Here is a 14,797-nt window from a genome sequence, read left to right on the forward strand (position 1 = left end):
TTTAGATGTATAAAATTATTCCTTGGCCTGCACCGGATCAAGCTTTTGGTATAATTGGTCCTTGATTGGAGCAAAAATACATAAATAGAATAAGCTGACAAATCTGGGCCATAAGAGGGAAAGAGAACCAACTAGGTAATGGCTTTGTTTATGGAGAAAAGAGATTATATAGGACATACTCATTTACATGTTAGTTTCAATCTGCTTTACTTGCAACATTGTAAGAAACTAAATGTAATTATCATTTGCAACTAATGTAAGCTTCTGGTAAATATTAACTATTTTCAGGAATGAGTGACCTATGCTCCCCTATGATAATACTTCTTAATGATGAAGCTGACGCATTTTGGTGTTTTGAGCGTCTAATGCGTAGACTGGTAAACTTTGATCTTATCACTTTTTTATCAATTTCTTTTCAATCATGTTTAGTATCAAATTGTTCGTCAAGAACCTAACAAAAATACACAGGACTCTTGTTCTGTTATAGGAATTTCCTAGTTGTCTTAGAAATCACTGTTCACTCATTAAATAGTCCAAACATGTTTAAGTTGCATTGTGTGTACAACATTGTCAAAATCAGGCCTAGATTGTGATAACACTAATTTTTATTTCTACTGTTTTAGAGAATCCCTTCATTTGACCAGATGTATTCTCCTTCTTTGTTTAAAGTGTTCAAGTTTGATCTTATGCTTGTGTTTTTTAACCTGTTTCCTCTTCTTTAAGAACACCTAGTTAGATAATCCTATTACAGAACTAAATCAATCAGCCCAAATTTCACAGATGGATTTTCTTGTTCAAAATTACAATTTAGCTTTAATGTTGCAAATAAAGNACAAATTGTACTACATTTTGCTTTATCTCAGTTTCTTACGTGCTTTGCTCTTTAATTTTTAAAGCGAGGAAACTTTAGATGCACCGATAACTCTGTTGGGGTGGAGGCTCAACTAACTAATTTGGCATCGATTACTCAAGTAATTGATCCAAAACTTCATGAACATTTAGGTACTTCCTCACATCCATCCTTGTGTACTTTTATTTATGGTCATTTAGGTACTTCCTCACATCCATTTTTTATGCTTGACATATGCCTTGTAAAATATAGGAAAATTTACTTCCACCTCTAACATGCAGGGATAATAATACTTGATAGTTTTACAACTTAAGACTTCTTGTTCTGAATTCTAAATCTGATAGATCTCATCAGTTGTATCACTTTTATGTTTATATTGTTAGGTTGAAATATGCTTCATTGAAGGAAGAACGCCGCCATTTGTTTCCTCTTGTGGGAAGTGGTAAATTTATCACAGCACCTGCAATTACTGAAGATGGTATACCAAGATAATAATGCAGTGGATAACAATGGAGTGGTTGCACCACCTCAAGATAATAATGCAGGTAGTACCATGGGGCCTTTAATTCTTGTAGCATGTTCTATCTTTTTTTCTAATGAGGACCAGTACTCTCAGTAAGGTTAGGCACTGTTATGTTACATTGTTATTTTATAATGTATGATCAAAGCAAAAGGTAAGAACCCAGATCAATGGATCCATTATTAGTTAACACTTAACGTTCACTCATTGTGTGCTGTAACTGGTGGGAAGGAAAAATTTAGTGAGTTTGTAAAAAATTAAATACTATGAGTATTATACAGGGAATATTTATTTCAATTATTTATTGTGGAACTACAAAATTCAACTTCCATGGCATAATTTTTTTGCTGAAAGCAAAAGATTGTGAGTTCAAATGTATAGCAGCTCAGGGCAAACCAAGGCTGTTCCATCGCTGTTTGATTGTCATTCTTGAAAATCCAGTCATTGTAAGTTTTATTGATTGATAATATACAATATGTCATCTTCTTAATTATGCATGGACTCTCTGTTTCTTCTGCTGCCTTTGTTTTATTCTTTATTCCTCGTTGCAAAATTATAAGAAAACTTACTTTAATGAAGCCTTCGGAGTTTGGATTCTTAGGTGGAGTCAGCTTAATATGGATTAGGTGGAGTCAGCTTAATATGGATTAATTGATGGTATAATGCTTTATCAATATGAACCAGCTAATTTAAGTGTATTGCAATTACAACTTATCTTTTGCTACACAAAGGTCATGTATAAATACATTACTTACCATTCATCTGACAAGAGTGTACCTCATGTAGAAACATAACTTGCTCTATTAATATGAGTGGTGTGATGAGAAAATAGGGAATATTGAAATTTAATGGAAATATGAAAGAAAACAATATGAGCAGGAAGACTTACTTTAGTCTTGATTGCCATCCCCCAATTCACCAAGTCGAGCTCCACAAAATCTGGTTGTTTCATATACTCGAGCATAAATTCATGTGATACGGTGTAGATTATTAGATTATTTTTACTAATCTATTAGATTATAAATTATCAGAACCTTCCTCTCATCATTGTCTCCATAATTTCATTTTGTCTCTTAAATTCATTAAGAAATAATCGATTATGTTGGCTGATATTGTTTTTTGTGTGGGTTTAATCCCAATTTATATTTATATTTTTTTGTTTTTGTCTTCTTCTCTATAATAAATAGTAAGTTTTTAGAGGCTAAAAAAATAAATAAAATTATAGAGATGCTAATTTTTTTTCTTTCATAACTACATATGTTAAATTATTTTATTTGGGTTCAGAAGAAAATTTATGATCGAGTTCCTTGTATGTTGTATGACCTTATGAAAATTTATAATTTAATCCATGTGCACATTTCTCTTACTTTACTAATCTATTTTTTCCACACAAAAAAGGGTATAAGTATATTATATGATTTTCTTTACTCTATGTTACATGGATATCCACATATAATCTTATGATATTTCTTTCTTCATAATTGTGTAGGCTCGTAGCAAGGACTTCTTCTCTCTCTCATATGACTCTCTCGCCGTCTCTGCTAGGTACCAGAACAGTGAGATAGGGTTTGTCTCCTCCTCTAGTGGTCAAAGCGTATGGTTCCTTCTATGTTGATGCTACACTTATTATGGATGAGTTTGAGGTTATATCTATTGATTGAATATTTGACAAAGGGCGTGATTCTATTTGATACTAACACACCATTTGAAGGGAAGCTTCAAGCTTGACCTTGTTCTTCTCTAATGTTCTTTCAAAGGTACTTCACTTTTGTTTTGTTTTTAAATTCAATTTATTTTATATATAAGGTTTCATCAAAATTTGCCCCTGAATTTAATTTTGTTTTATTGGGTACTACTTTGTAAATTGTAAATATAGTATTATATTTTTATTGTTTTGATAGGATGTAGAATTATATTATATTAGATATGTAACAATTTAAAATTAATAATGTGCATGTGAAAAAGGTGTGAATTATAAACGGGCCCATATGACATTAAATTTAGGCCCAATTTTATGGGTTGCGTAACCTTTATGTTTGGATGTTGGTCACATACTCTATATAAAGACAGCTATGTTGTTTGATGTAAACAACACAGTTACTAAGTTTTGCAGAGGAATAGAGAAACTATGAAAGAGAGAGAGAGAGAGAATTTGATTTCTTCTCTTCCTTTTAATCCTTTCCAATATTTTGCAATGGCGAATATCTCTCCTTTCTTTCTCTATAACGATTAAGAATATTAAGAGAGGTAGATGTTTCATCTTTCCTCGTTTGGAAATTTACAATTCATGTGTGGAATAGAGAGAGATCGAATTCCATTTCTTTCTGCCTTTTCTCATTTTCACACCATTCTCGATTGAATTTCTTCCTAATTAATTTAGGATTCTGCCTTCTTTCTTAAGCTGCTCATCATAATCGGTTCCAAAACACTCAACTTTTCAGGAGGCAATTTTTTCCATTTATGGCGGTAATGGTATTTGCCTCAAACTTTGACGTTGTTTTACTTGGTTTTTCTTTTGTTTTTTGGGGTTGTTGGTTTAGTTAATGACGTTGTTTCACTTGGTTTTTCTTTTGTTTTTTTGGGTTGTTGGTTTAGTTAATGACGTTGTTTAACTTGGTTTATGCAATGGTTCAAAGTCTGGAGAGATAGAAAGAAATTGAGACCCTTTGTCGAGTTTTTTAGCTCTGAACTTCTTTACAAGTGGTGTCTTCATGGAACTAACAAACTGTCCCAAAATTCTAAAAATAAATTTGACTTCTTTGTGTCTTTTGTGTAGAGATTTGCATATTCCTATTCATTTCTTTCATTCTATTAGCTTTTAAAGAATGAGCATGCATTGAGTATTGATTGCATTGCCTTTGTATAAATTTGTAATATCTAGTCAAATTTCTATATCTGCTGCTAAATTTGCTAAATTTTATGTTTTGACCTTACCATTCTACCTAATGAAATCCTTTCTAGACGAACTTGACAACTCTCCACAAGCCCAGTGGTGGTTATATTGGGAGTTCCTACTGTCTCCAATTGCTGGAAATTCAAAAATTGGTAATTAGCTAACTTGTCTTCGCTCAATTTTGTTTTGCTTTTATTTAATAAATGTTAACTGACTCTTGGTTAAAATATATGATATTTTGACAAAGGGTGCACTCCATCCTTCTTCAGAATAGTGCACTCTTCTTTGGGCTAGTTCAATTGCTGATACAAACTCGGTGGAAAAACCCTGAAAGTTTGTTGATTTCTTTATTTTATGGCAGTAATGAGATTTTCCTTAAACTATCTTCTTGTTGGAAAGTTCTTGTGTTTTCTTTGGGTAAACGATGTTGTTGGTTTAGTTAACAACATTGCTTCACTTGATTTTGCAATGGTTCAAACTATAATGGAATGATACAGAAAGGAAGACATAAAGACTTTTGATTTCATTTGGCCCTTTCCAATCTTTTAGTAGCACATTTCTCTACTCTATCCAGCTCGAGTTTTTCAATCCTTGAATTGTTTTATAATCAATTTATCAGAAGTGGTTCGTGCAAACTGACAAGTATGGTAAATGCGAAATGGATGCCATGTTGTGATGACCCCGTAACTACAATGCCAAATGCATTGTTAATTCTTTTATTCATAATGTAAATTCAGAATGGTATGTTTGAGCTCTATATTTCGGATCTAGATTTTGGATTGCATATGTTTGAGCTTTTGATGCCCCTGATTGCAATGACAGTACATTCATAATCTAAATTCTGAAAGGTATGTGAGCCTTTATCATGTAGTACTTTTTTGGATATGATTCTCTAATCTTATATCAGTTCGTTTAAGTAGTTTTTCAATGCCATGCATTAGCAAACGTGTGGACAAATTGGACCTCTAATGGTAGTGTTCACTTCAACAGGAAGGGGTTAGTGTGCCAACTGTTCTTCAAACATTATGTCAGTTGAAGAAGGTAGAATTAAGTGACATGCTCTCAGAGATTAGACTCCTTCCTTTTTCCACCTTTACACTAACAACTTTTTTTGGTTTCACTCGGAAATGTTAATTATGTGAATTGAAATTGCAGTTTGATTCAATTACTTGTAACTATAAGCAAAATGAGCATGATTTTGAAGACTGAATGAATATTTTAGGAGAGATGGCTTTAACAGTGGGTATCTTGGTTCAATTGCTCATGATATCAACTTTGTGTGCATGCAACAACACCTTGCCATACTCTTTCATAATTCTGACCATTTCCATGTCACTAAAGATGCCGAGAAGATCAATGACTGAAAAAAAATCTTGCACAAGGCATATTGAGAATACTTTCATTTTTCAGGTACCTCTTTATCATTTGGGCACATTTATATCTTTTATCTTGAATGCATTTATTTATAATTGATTTAATTAAAGTGACATCTTCCATAAGTACAAACTTGGTCCCAAAACCCTGAAGTATGTTGAGGCAATTTCTTTATTTGTGGTAGACTGGCAGTAATGAGATTTTCCTTTAACTATAATGTTGGCGGAAAGTTCTTTTGTTTTTTCCATTCCTATGTTTAGTTAACAAATGTTGCTTCACTTGATTTTTGCAATGGTTCAATTGTGTTTGCCTTATGCATTAGGATTTCTTGTGTAGTCTAGTTTGATTATATGGAGAGTGAGATGATATATCTTTATGAAGTTAAGGAAAAGAAGGTGCGTATTGTTGTTGATGTTACTTCTCTTCATCTATGCAGACTATGCTAATAATAATATGTTATATATGCGGCATGTTATCTCATTGTTTTTTGTAATATTAGAGATGAACTATTTTTGGCTTTGAGGGTGTGGTGCACATCTTAATGTTTATGAATGATATTTGAAACTTATGTCAATTATTTGAGCTGTTTACTTGGAAGAATATCTTCCCCCACTACTAGGAAAAGAAGGTAGTTGTTGTTGTTTATGTTACTTCTCCTCATCTATGCAGACTATTCTAATAATAATGTGATATATGTATGGTTGGAATTGCAAACATAATATCTCATTGTTCTTTGTAATATTAGAAATGAACAATTTTTGGCTTTAAGGGTGCACAATGTTTATGAATGATAATTGATACTTATGTCAATCATTGGGGCTGTTAAGTAGAATTTTTGGAAACGATTCTCCAATATTATATAAATTCTGTTAAGTAGAATTTCAATGCCATGGCTTAGCAAACATGTGGATAAATTGGACCTCTAGTGGTAGTCTTAGGCCCATTTTATAGAGGCACCAGTTCCGTCACTTTTACTTTTGGATGCTGCTCTATAATTATATATAAAGAGAGAGCTATGTTCATTTCTGTAAGCAAAACTATAATGGAACAGAAAAACTATGAAAGAAAGACAGAGAATTTGATTTGTTTTTGTCCTTTCTGACCTTTTGCCACTTTCTCTTTAGAGGTAATGAAGATTGATTACTGGGTTGTTTCATCTTTCATGGTTGCGTTGTTCCTTTATTAGATATTTACAATTGATGAGTATAATAGAGAGAGAGATCAAATTCCATTTCTTTTTCTTCATTCTGACCATTTTATAATTTGTTGTAATCAATATAAGGGAAGTGCCTTCTCTCTTAAATTGCTCATCATAATCGGTTCCAAAACACTAAATTTTCAAGATATTCACACCGTGGAAGCACATGGTATGGATTTGGTCTCTATGTTCCTAAATGCTACATTATTCGTTTATAATTCTATATGGTATAATTAAGAGTGTGATTACTAAATGCAATTAATATAATTTGCCTAACACTAGTTGCCTATATACTTGCAATAGAAGTATGAATTATGAATTCTCTATGTAAAATCTGGATGATATGTAATGTGGATGGTATGTATGCGTTGTCCATTAATCCCCTAACTCCAATGGTAATATGGTATAGTTGAGACTTGATAAGCCTAATTGTGATGACAATATGACTTCTATATTCATATTTCATAATCTTTATATTGGATGATGTGTTAGTTTTTGATAAACCAAATTGCTATGGCAGTCTGAAGTTTTTATTCATAAACAGAATTTTGTATGGTATGTTTGAACATTGATGCTTTTATCATGTCATACTATTTGGATATGTCTGTAAATATTTTTTTCATCTCTGCTTAGTTGTTTTCCAATGCCTTGCTGTGCCGAATGGGTTGATAAATTTGCCACATGAGGGATAGTGTGCCATCTGTTCTTCCCATGTTATCTCAGTAAAATAAGAGAGAATTTCACTGGCATTCTCTTGGAGGTTAAACTTCTTTCTTTTTTGTATCTCTTCACTTACTGCCCTTTTGGGTTTCATTTAGAAATACAAAGTTTTTAAATTGAGCTTGTAGTTTGATTCAAATATTCATATGCAAGCTTTATCAACTTGTCTTTGAAGATTATACATTTATAGGATGAAAAAAAGCAAACCCTTTATGACCTTAGAGAATGCCTTAAAAGATGACAAGAGGATATTATACCATAGGGATTATCTCTCAAACCTATCTGCTGCTATTAGGTATTATTCCAATTTCAAAGTCCTTAGACTTTAACATTACTTGTTGTTAGCTATCTTAATCATGAACATAACATGAATTCAATGCCGGGAAGATGGTTGCAATGTACATGGTTACTTTGTGTGGTCATAGCTTGACAATTGGGAATGGAACTTAGGCTATAACCATAATGAGCATGATTTTGAAGACTGGACGAATATTTAGTTGGCTTTAAGAGTGGGCATCTTTATTGTATATGGCCTTAAAGATTTTCGGCTGGTTTATTATACCTTCTAGTCTACTACTTGATGACAATGGGATCACTCCATCCGTCTTGAGAATAGTTCAATTGCTCATGATATCAACTTTGTGTGCATGTAATGAACACCTTGCCATACTCTTTCATAGTTGTGACCATTTCCAAGTCACTAAAGGTGTTTAGAAGATTAACGACTGAAAAAAGACTTGCACAAAGCATATTGAGATTACTTTCAAGTCTGCTTGTGTTCTCTTGCAGGTAACCTCTTTATCATTTGGACACATTTCTATCGTTTATCTTGATTGAATTTCATTATAATTGATTTAATTAAAGTGACATCGTCCATAAGCACAAACTCGGTCCCAAAACCCTGAAGTATGTTGAGGCAATTTCTTTATTTGTGGTAGTAATGAGATTTTCCTTAAACGATGATGTTGGTGGAAAGTTCTTGTTTTGTTTTTTTCCTTCCTGTAGATGATGTTGGTTTAATTAACAAAATGCTGCTTCACTTGATTTTTGCAATGGTTCAATTGAGTTTGCCTTATACATTAGAATTTCTTATGTTGTCTAGTTTGATTATATAGAGAGTGAGATGATATATCCTTTATGAAGTCAAGGAAGAGAAGGTAGGTATTGTTGTTGATGTTACTTCTCTTCATTTATGCAGACTATGCTAATAATAATATGTTATATATGTGGTATATTATCTCATTGTTCTTTATAATATTAGAGATGAACTATTTTTGGCTTTGAGGGTGCACATCTTAATGTTTATGAATGATAATTGAAACTTATGTCAATTATTGGGGCTGTTTACTTGGAAGAATATCTCCCCCCACTATTTCTTATTTTTACTCTTGCAACTTATTATATATGCTTAGTGAGGGATTGCCACCATGGATACTATTTTACCTTTCCCTTTCTCTCCACTTTGATTTCCCATTTTCTTTGTTCAATTCTAGTTTTAGTTTTTGCAAGATTTTATGTTGGGAAGTCTCGCCAAGCCCACTGGTGGTGATTTAATACTGTCTTCCCCAAGGGATCATTCCATCCCTTTTCAGAACAGTGCTATCTTCTTTGAGCTAGTTCAATTGATGATACAAACTCGGTCCCAAAACCTTGAAAGTTTGTTGACTCGATTTCTTTATTTATGGCAGTAGATGAGATTTTCCTTAAATCGCGATGTTGTTGGAAAGCTCATTTTGCGTTTTCTTCCGGTAAATGATGTTGATTTAGTTAACAATATTACTTCACCTGATTTTTGCAATGGTTCAAACTCTAGTGGAATGATAGAGAAAGGGAGACCTGCATACTGACATGTATGAGGCTGTGGAGATTGCTAACTGCAATTGTAATAATGTCAAATCAGGATGGTAAATGCGAAATAGATAGATGCTGTGTTGTGATGAACCTCGAAGTACAAATGCCAAATGCATATTTAATTCTTTTATTCATAATGTAAATTCAGAATGGTAGGTTTGCCTTGAAAAACCCTCTAAATGCAATGACAGTTTGAGCTCTATATTCTGGATCTATATTTTGGATTGCATATGTTTGAGCTTTGATGGAAATCTTAATTGTATTGGGATTATAAATTCTTTATTTATAATCTAAGTTCCGAATGGTATGTTTTATGATGGCCCTAATGCAATGACAGTACATTCATAATCTAAATTCTGAATGGTGTGTAAGCAGCCTTTATCAGGTAGTAGTACTCTTTAGATATGTTTCTCCAATATTATATGAGCTCGGTTATGTAGTTTTTCAATGCCATGCCTTAGCAAATATGTGATAAATCCCTGTCCATTTCAACAGGGAGGGGGATAGTGTGCCCAACTGTTCTTCCAACATTGAAGGGATTATTGAAATTACAGTTTGATTTGTAGCTACAAGTGTCATGTGCATGATTCTGAAGATTGTGTAAGAAACTAGTTATTGTTGTATATGCCTATTTATTATTAATCCTTTTAATATATATATTTGAGCAAAATATTAATATGAATGGTTCTAATCTTTATAAGTTTATGCATGACTTTTATGTCAAAGATGGAGGTTGTTTACTTGGAAGGATATCTACCCCACCGTTCCTCTTTTATCTCTATTTCTGATGAGGATCAATACTCAGTAAGGTTGACAATGTAAAAAAGGTATTCATTTTTTATTGTGAAAAAATATTTGCCTAGAGAGTTAATACACATGTGATTATTTCCTATCTCACGAAAGGACCAAAGTTGAGCTTCTCCATGTGGGTTCTTAACTTCAGCTTTTTTGCATAGGCTTATTGATTAGCTCTTCTTATCACCTCCATCTTAACCTTTGAAGCCTTTCTTGGCTGAAATGAGTTTTACTATTAAGTTACTTGTTATTTTATAATGTATAAAGGTAAGAACCCAGATCAATGGATCCATTATTAGTTAGCATTCACTTATTGTCTGCTGTATCTGGTTGGAAGAAAAAATATCACTATTAGTGAGTTTGTTAAAAATTAGATACCAAAAGTATTATACAAAGAATATTTATTTCAATTATTTATTGTGGACCTACAAAATTCAACTTGCATGGCATAATTTTTTTTGCTGAAAGCACAAGATTGTGAGTTCATTCATATTGCTCAGGGCAAATTTAGGCTGCTCCTTGCGATTCACTGCTATCTTCTACAATATGCATCGATCATTGGTCTCATCAGCCAACTACCTTGGTTTTATCCGGTACTAGTCCCTGCAAATTTATAAGCAACTCACTTTAATGAAGCCTTCGAGTTTCTAGGTAGAGTTAGTTACATGAATCAATATCAATATGAACTACACAAATTAAGTGTTTTACAATTGCCACTTACTTTTCGTAACAAAAAGGCCATGTACAAATATGCTAATTCCTATTCATCGGGAAAGAGTGTACAGCATAACTTGCACCAATGCACGAGCTCCACAAAATCTGGGGTTTTCATATACATGCACACAATTTCATTTGAGTTCTTTGCAAAGACAAGCTCAAAATCATACTGTAAACATTAAGTGATACCTTTTTACTTGAATATGTGGAAGAGGACAATCAACAACGTCCTCCATAAAGAAGTCTCATTTTCATGTTTAGCATACGTGGTGCTCTAAATAAAAGCTTCATGTCATGAGTTATGCACATATTATGCAAAGGTATGAGGGTGTTTACTTCTAACATAATAAATAGTATCGTAGCTGGTATTAAAGTGTTCATTACATAATGACATTACGATGTCGTGGACATAATTGGGGTGAAGAAGTGGTGGGTTCTAATATTGCATTAGGCCCTCTCTATTTGTAGGTGATTCTAGATTACTACTACGGGTTGATATAACATGTCAGTTCAAAAATTACACATAACCCAATAATAAAAACATTGTGTACAAATCTTTAGATATTATGTTACTATATTATCTATTATTAATTTGAATTATTATTTTTTAAAGAGTCAATAATGATTAATTATGAATGGTAGAATTTTAAAGAGTCCATAATGCAGTATAATTTTTCTATCATAATAGGATTAAAAATATGGAAACTAAAATTTAAATATATTTTAAGTTTATAATTAATGATATATAAATAATTAAAATAGTATGTAAAATTTTAAGCTAATACTCTCTCTCATACTTAATTATAAGAAAAATATGTCTAAAAATAATATGTATTGAGAATCTAAGATGACATAACATATAATTTAAACTTAATTAAAAATCCCAAAAGATTTGATTTTTTAAAATTGAGATCACTTGGATTAGATGTATACATTTAAATGAGGGTATACATTTTATTTCATTATAAACGGGCCCATATGACATTTGAACTTAGGCCCATTTGTATAGAGGTATTATTAGTTGCGTAACATTGACGTTAGGATGTTGGTCACTTACTCTATATGAACACTGCTAAGTTGTTTTGTGTAAGCAACATGTTTACTAAGTTGCAGTGGTTCCACCGAAACTATGAGAGAAAGAAAGATCGAAAGAGAGAGGATTTGATTTCTTTTCTTCCTTTCTGATCTTTTGTCACTGGCGAATCTCTCTCCTTTCTTTCTCTCCTTTCTTTCTCTCCAATTCCATTTCTTTCTTCCCATTTTTAATTTAGTTTATGCATGCACCTTACCTTACCTTACCTCACGGTGGTTTTCAAATCATTAAATGTGTTGCTCTACGCAGTTGGAGACTGTGCTTTGGCCTTTTTTGTGTTTATGAGGGATGGTGCCAACTTCTAATATTTCAAGTTCAAATATGGCGGTAATGACAGAAAGAAATTAGTCGCATCTCTCTTTTCTCTGTCGAGTTTTTCACTTTTTGAACTTGTTTACATGTGGTGTCTTCATGAAACTAACAAACTGTCCCAAAGCTCTAAAGATAACAAGGTTGCTTTTGTTAACTATGTTGCTTTACTTGGTTTTTGTAATGGTTGAAACTCTAGATAAAGATTAACAATGAAATAAATTTGATTTCTGTGTCTTTGAATTTCTTTATAATTGATGCTAGAAAAATGGAGTGTTTCTTGAGATTTCATTCGTGGCAGTACTGAAAATTTTCTAATCTTGATCTTGATTATTCAAGATTATTTGACCGTGATGAACTGAACTTTTAATTTGTTTTACAGATCCACGAGTTTGATTTAGTCTGCAAAAATTTACTGTCCTTGTTAGATGAATTCAAGTTGCCTATAATTTCTAAATTTGAATGAGATCCTAATTTGTTCAATGGCTCTATATGAAGTTTCAATATGAATTATGAATTCTTTATTCACATGTAATATGAGGATGCTGGAAAAAAAGGATTGAGCCGTTGGTTTCTTAAATTCAATTTCAATATGAATATTTTTATTCATTTCTAATTTGGGATGGTATGCTTAGGGTCGTCCCTAGATAGGTTACGATGTTATTCACAGTGTGAAAGCAGATGGTACGGATTTGGCATGTCCCTAAATACTTCATTTTCATCTAAAATATTATATTGTATATTTGATACCGTGATTGCTAAATGCAATTAATATAATTTGCCTAACACTAGTTGCTTATAAATTCATATGCAAATAAGTCCCTTGTTTGCTTGGTTGTCCCATATACTTGCCATTGCAATATGAGTTATGAATTCTGTATGTAAAATCTGGATGATATGTGAAGTGAATGGTATGTATGTGTTGTCCCTTAATCCCCTAATTGCTATGTATATTACAGACTTGATAAGCCTAATTATGACGACAATATGAGAATTCATATTTCATAATCTTTATATTAGATTATGTGTTTGTGTTTGATAAATCTAATTGCAATGGTGGTATGAAGGTTTTAGTCATAAATAGAATTTTGTATGGTATGTTTGAACCTTGATTCCTTTATCATGTCATACTATTTGGATATGTCTCTTCATATTTTTTCAGCTCGCCTATGTGGTTTTTCATTGCCTTGCCGTGGCAACTAGGTCAATAAATTTGCCACATAAGGGATAATGTGCCATTCGTTCTTCCCATGACATGTTATTAAAAGAAGAGATAATTACACTAACATTCACTTGGAGGTTAATCTTCTTTCTTTTTTGTAACTTGACATTTACTGCCATTTGTAGTTGTGACCATTTCCAAGTCACTTAAGATATTAAGAAGACCAATGACTGGCAAAAGACTTCTACAAAGCAAATTGAGATTCATTTCAAGCCTACTTGTGTTTACTTGCAGCTACCTCTTTTATCATTTGGGCACATCTCTATCTTTTCTCTCGATTGAATTTCTTTATAATTGATTTAAGTAAAGTGACATCTTTCTTATGCACTAAATCGGTTCCAGAAACCCTGAAAGGGGTATGTTGAGGCAATTTATTTATTTGTGACAGTAATGAGATTTTACCTAAATTATTTGCTCAAACTCTAATGGAATGATAAAAAAGAGAGACAAGAAGACTGAGCTGACTTCTATATTGAGTTTGTCTTATACATCATTTGGATTTCGTGTGTAGTCTAGTTTGATTATATGGAGAGTCAGGTGAAATATTCTTTATGAAATTAAGGAAGAGAACTTAGTTATGGATGGAATTGCATGCTAACTTACTCTATATAAAGACAGCTACCTTGTTTTCTGTAAACAACAAGCTTTCTAAATTTGCAGTGGTTCCTTTGAAACTGTGATGGAATAGCGAAACTATGAAAGAAAGAAAGAGAAAGAGAATTTGATTTCTTTTCTTCCTTTCCGATCTTTGTCAATGGCGAATCTCTCTCCTTTCTTTCTCTATAGAGATTAAGAAGATCGATCATCGGCTTCTTTCTTCTTTCCTTGTTGTGATGCTTTAAAACTATGATGTTGTTCAAAGGTTTTTTTTTGTTTTTTTGGGGTTGTTGGTTTATTAATGCCATTGTTTCACTTGATTTTTGCAAGGGTTCAAACTCTAGACAGACATAAAGAAATTGACATCCTTTGTTATTTGCATCTCTCTTTTCTCTCTCTAGTTTTTCACTCTTCGAACTTCTTTACAAGTGGTATCTTCCTTGAACTAACAAACTATCCCGAAGCCCTAAAGATCACTCGGTTGCTTTTGCTATCTATGTTGATTAGTTTGTGTCTTTTTCGGCCTTTTATAACAGATACATCTTCATTTCTTTCTCTCGACATTAAATCATTGATTTTTTTATAATTGATTATTTTTGCAATGCCTGGAACACTGGTTGGATAGAGGGATTGAATTTGATTTCATTGTGCTCTTTCT

General features: G+C 32.4%; 2 long non-coding RNA genes across 3 annotated transcripts; both read left to right on the forward strand.

Moving 5' to 3' along the window:
- The first annotated feature begins 278 nt into the window (after positions 1-278).
- On the forward strand, positions 279-1,927 carry LOC109341769. The gene is made up of 3 exons (XR_002106992.1): positions 279-377; positions 897-1,002; positions 1,234-1,927. It is a non-coding gene; the product is annotated as an uncharacterized LOC109341769 (long non-coding RNA).
- A 1,380-nt stretch (positions 1,928-3,307) lies between these two features.
- LOC109341768 lies at positions 3,308-11,331 on the forward strand. 2 transcript variants are annotated; one of them, XR_002106991.1, is made up of 3 exons: positions 3,308-3,617; positions 3,751-10,006; positions 10,133-11,331. It is a non-coding gene; the product is annotated as an uncharacterized LOC109341768 (long non-coding RNA). The 2 variants fall into 2 exon arrangements; XR_002106990.1 differs by having other exon boundaries at positions 3,751-5,673; positions 9,902-11,331.
- Positions 11,332-14,797: the final 3,466 nt, after the last annotated feature.

The sequence above is a fragment of the Lupinus angustifolius genome, unplaced genomic scaffold (assembly GCF_001865875.1).
Source record: "Lupinus angustifolius cultivar Tanjil unplaced genomic scaffold, LupAngTanjil_v1.0 Scaffold_644, whole genome shotgun sequence".
Lineage (NCBI taxonomy): Eukaryota > Viridiplantae > Streptophyta > Magnoliopsida > Fabales > Fabaceae > Lupinus > Lupinus angustifolius.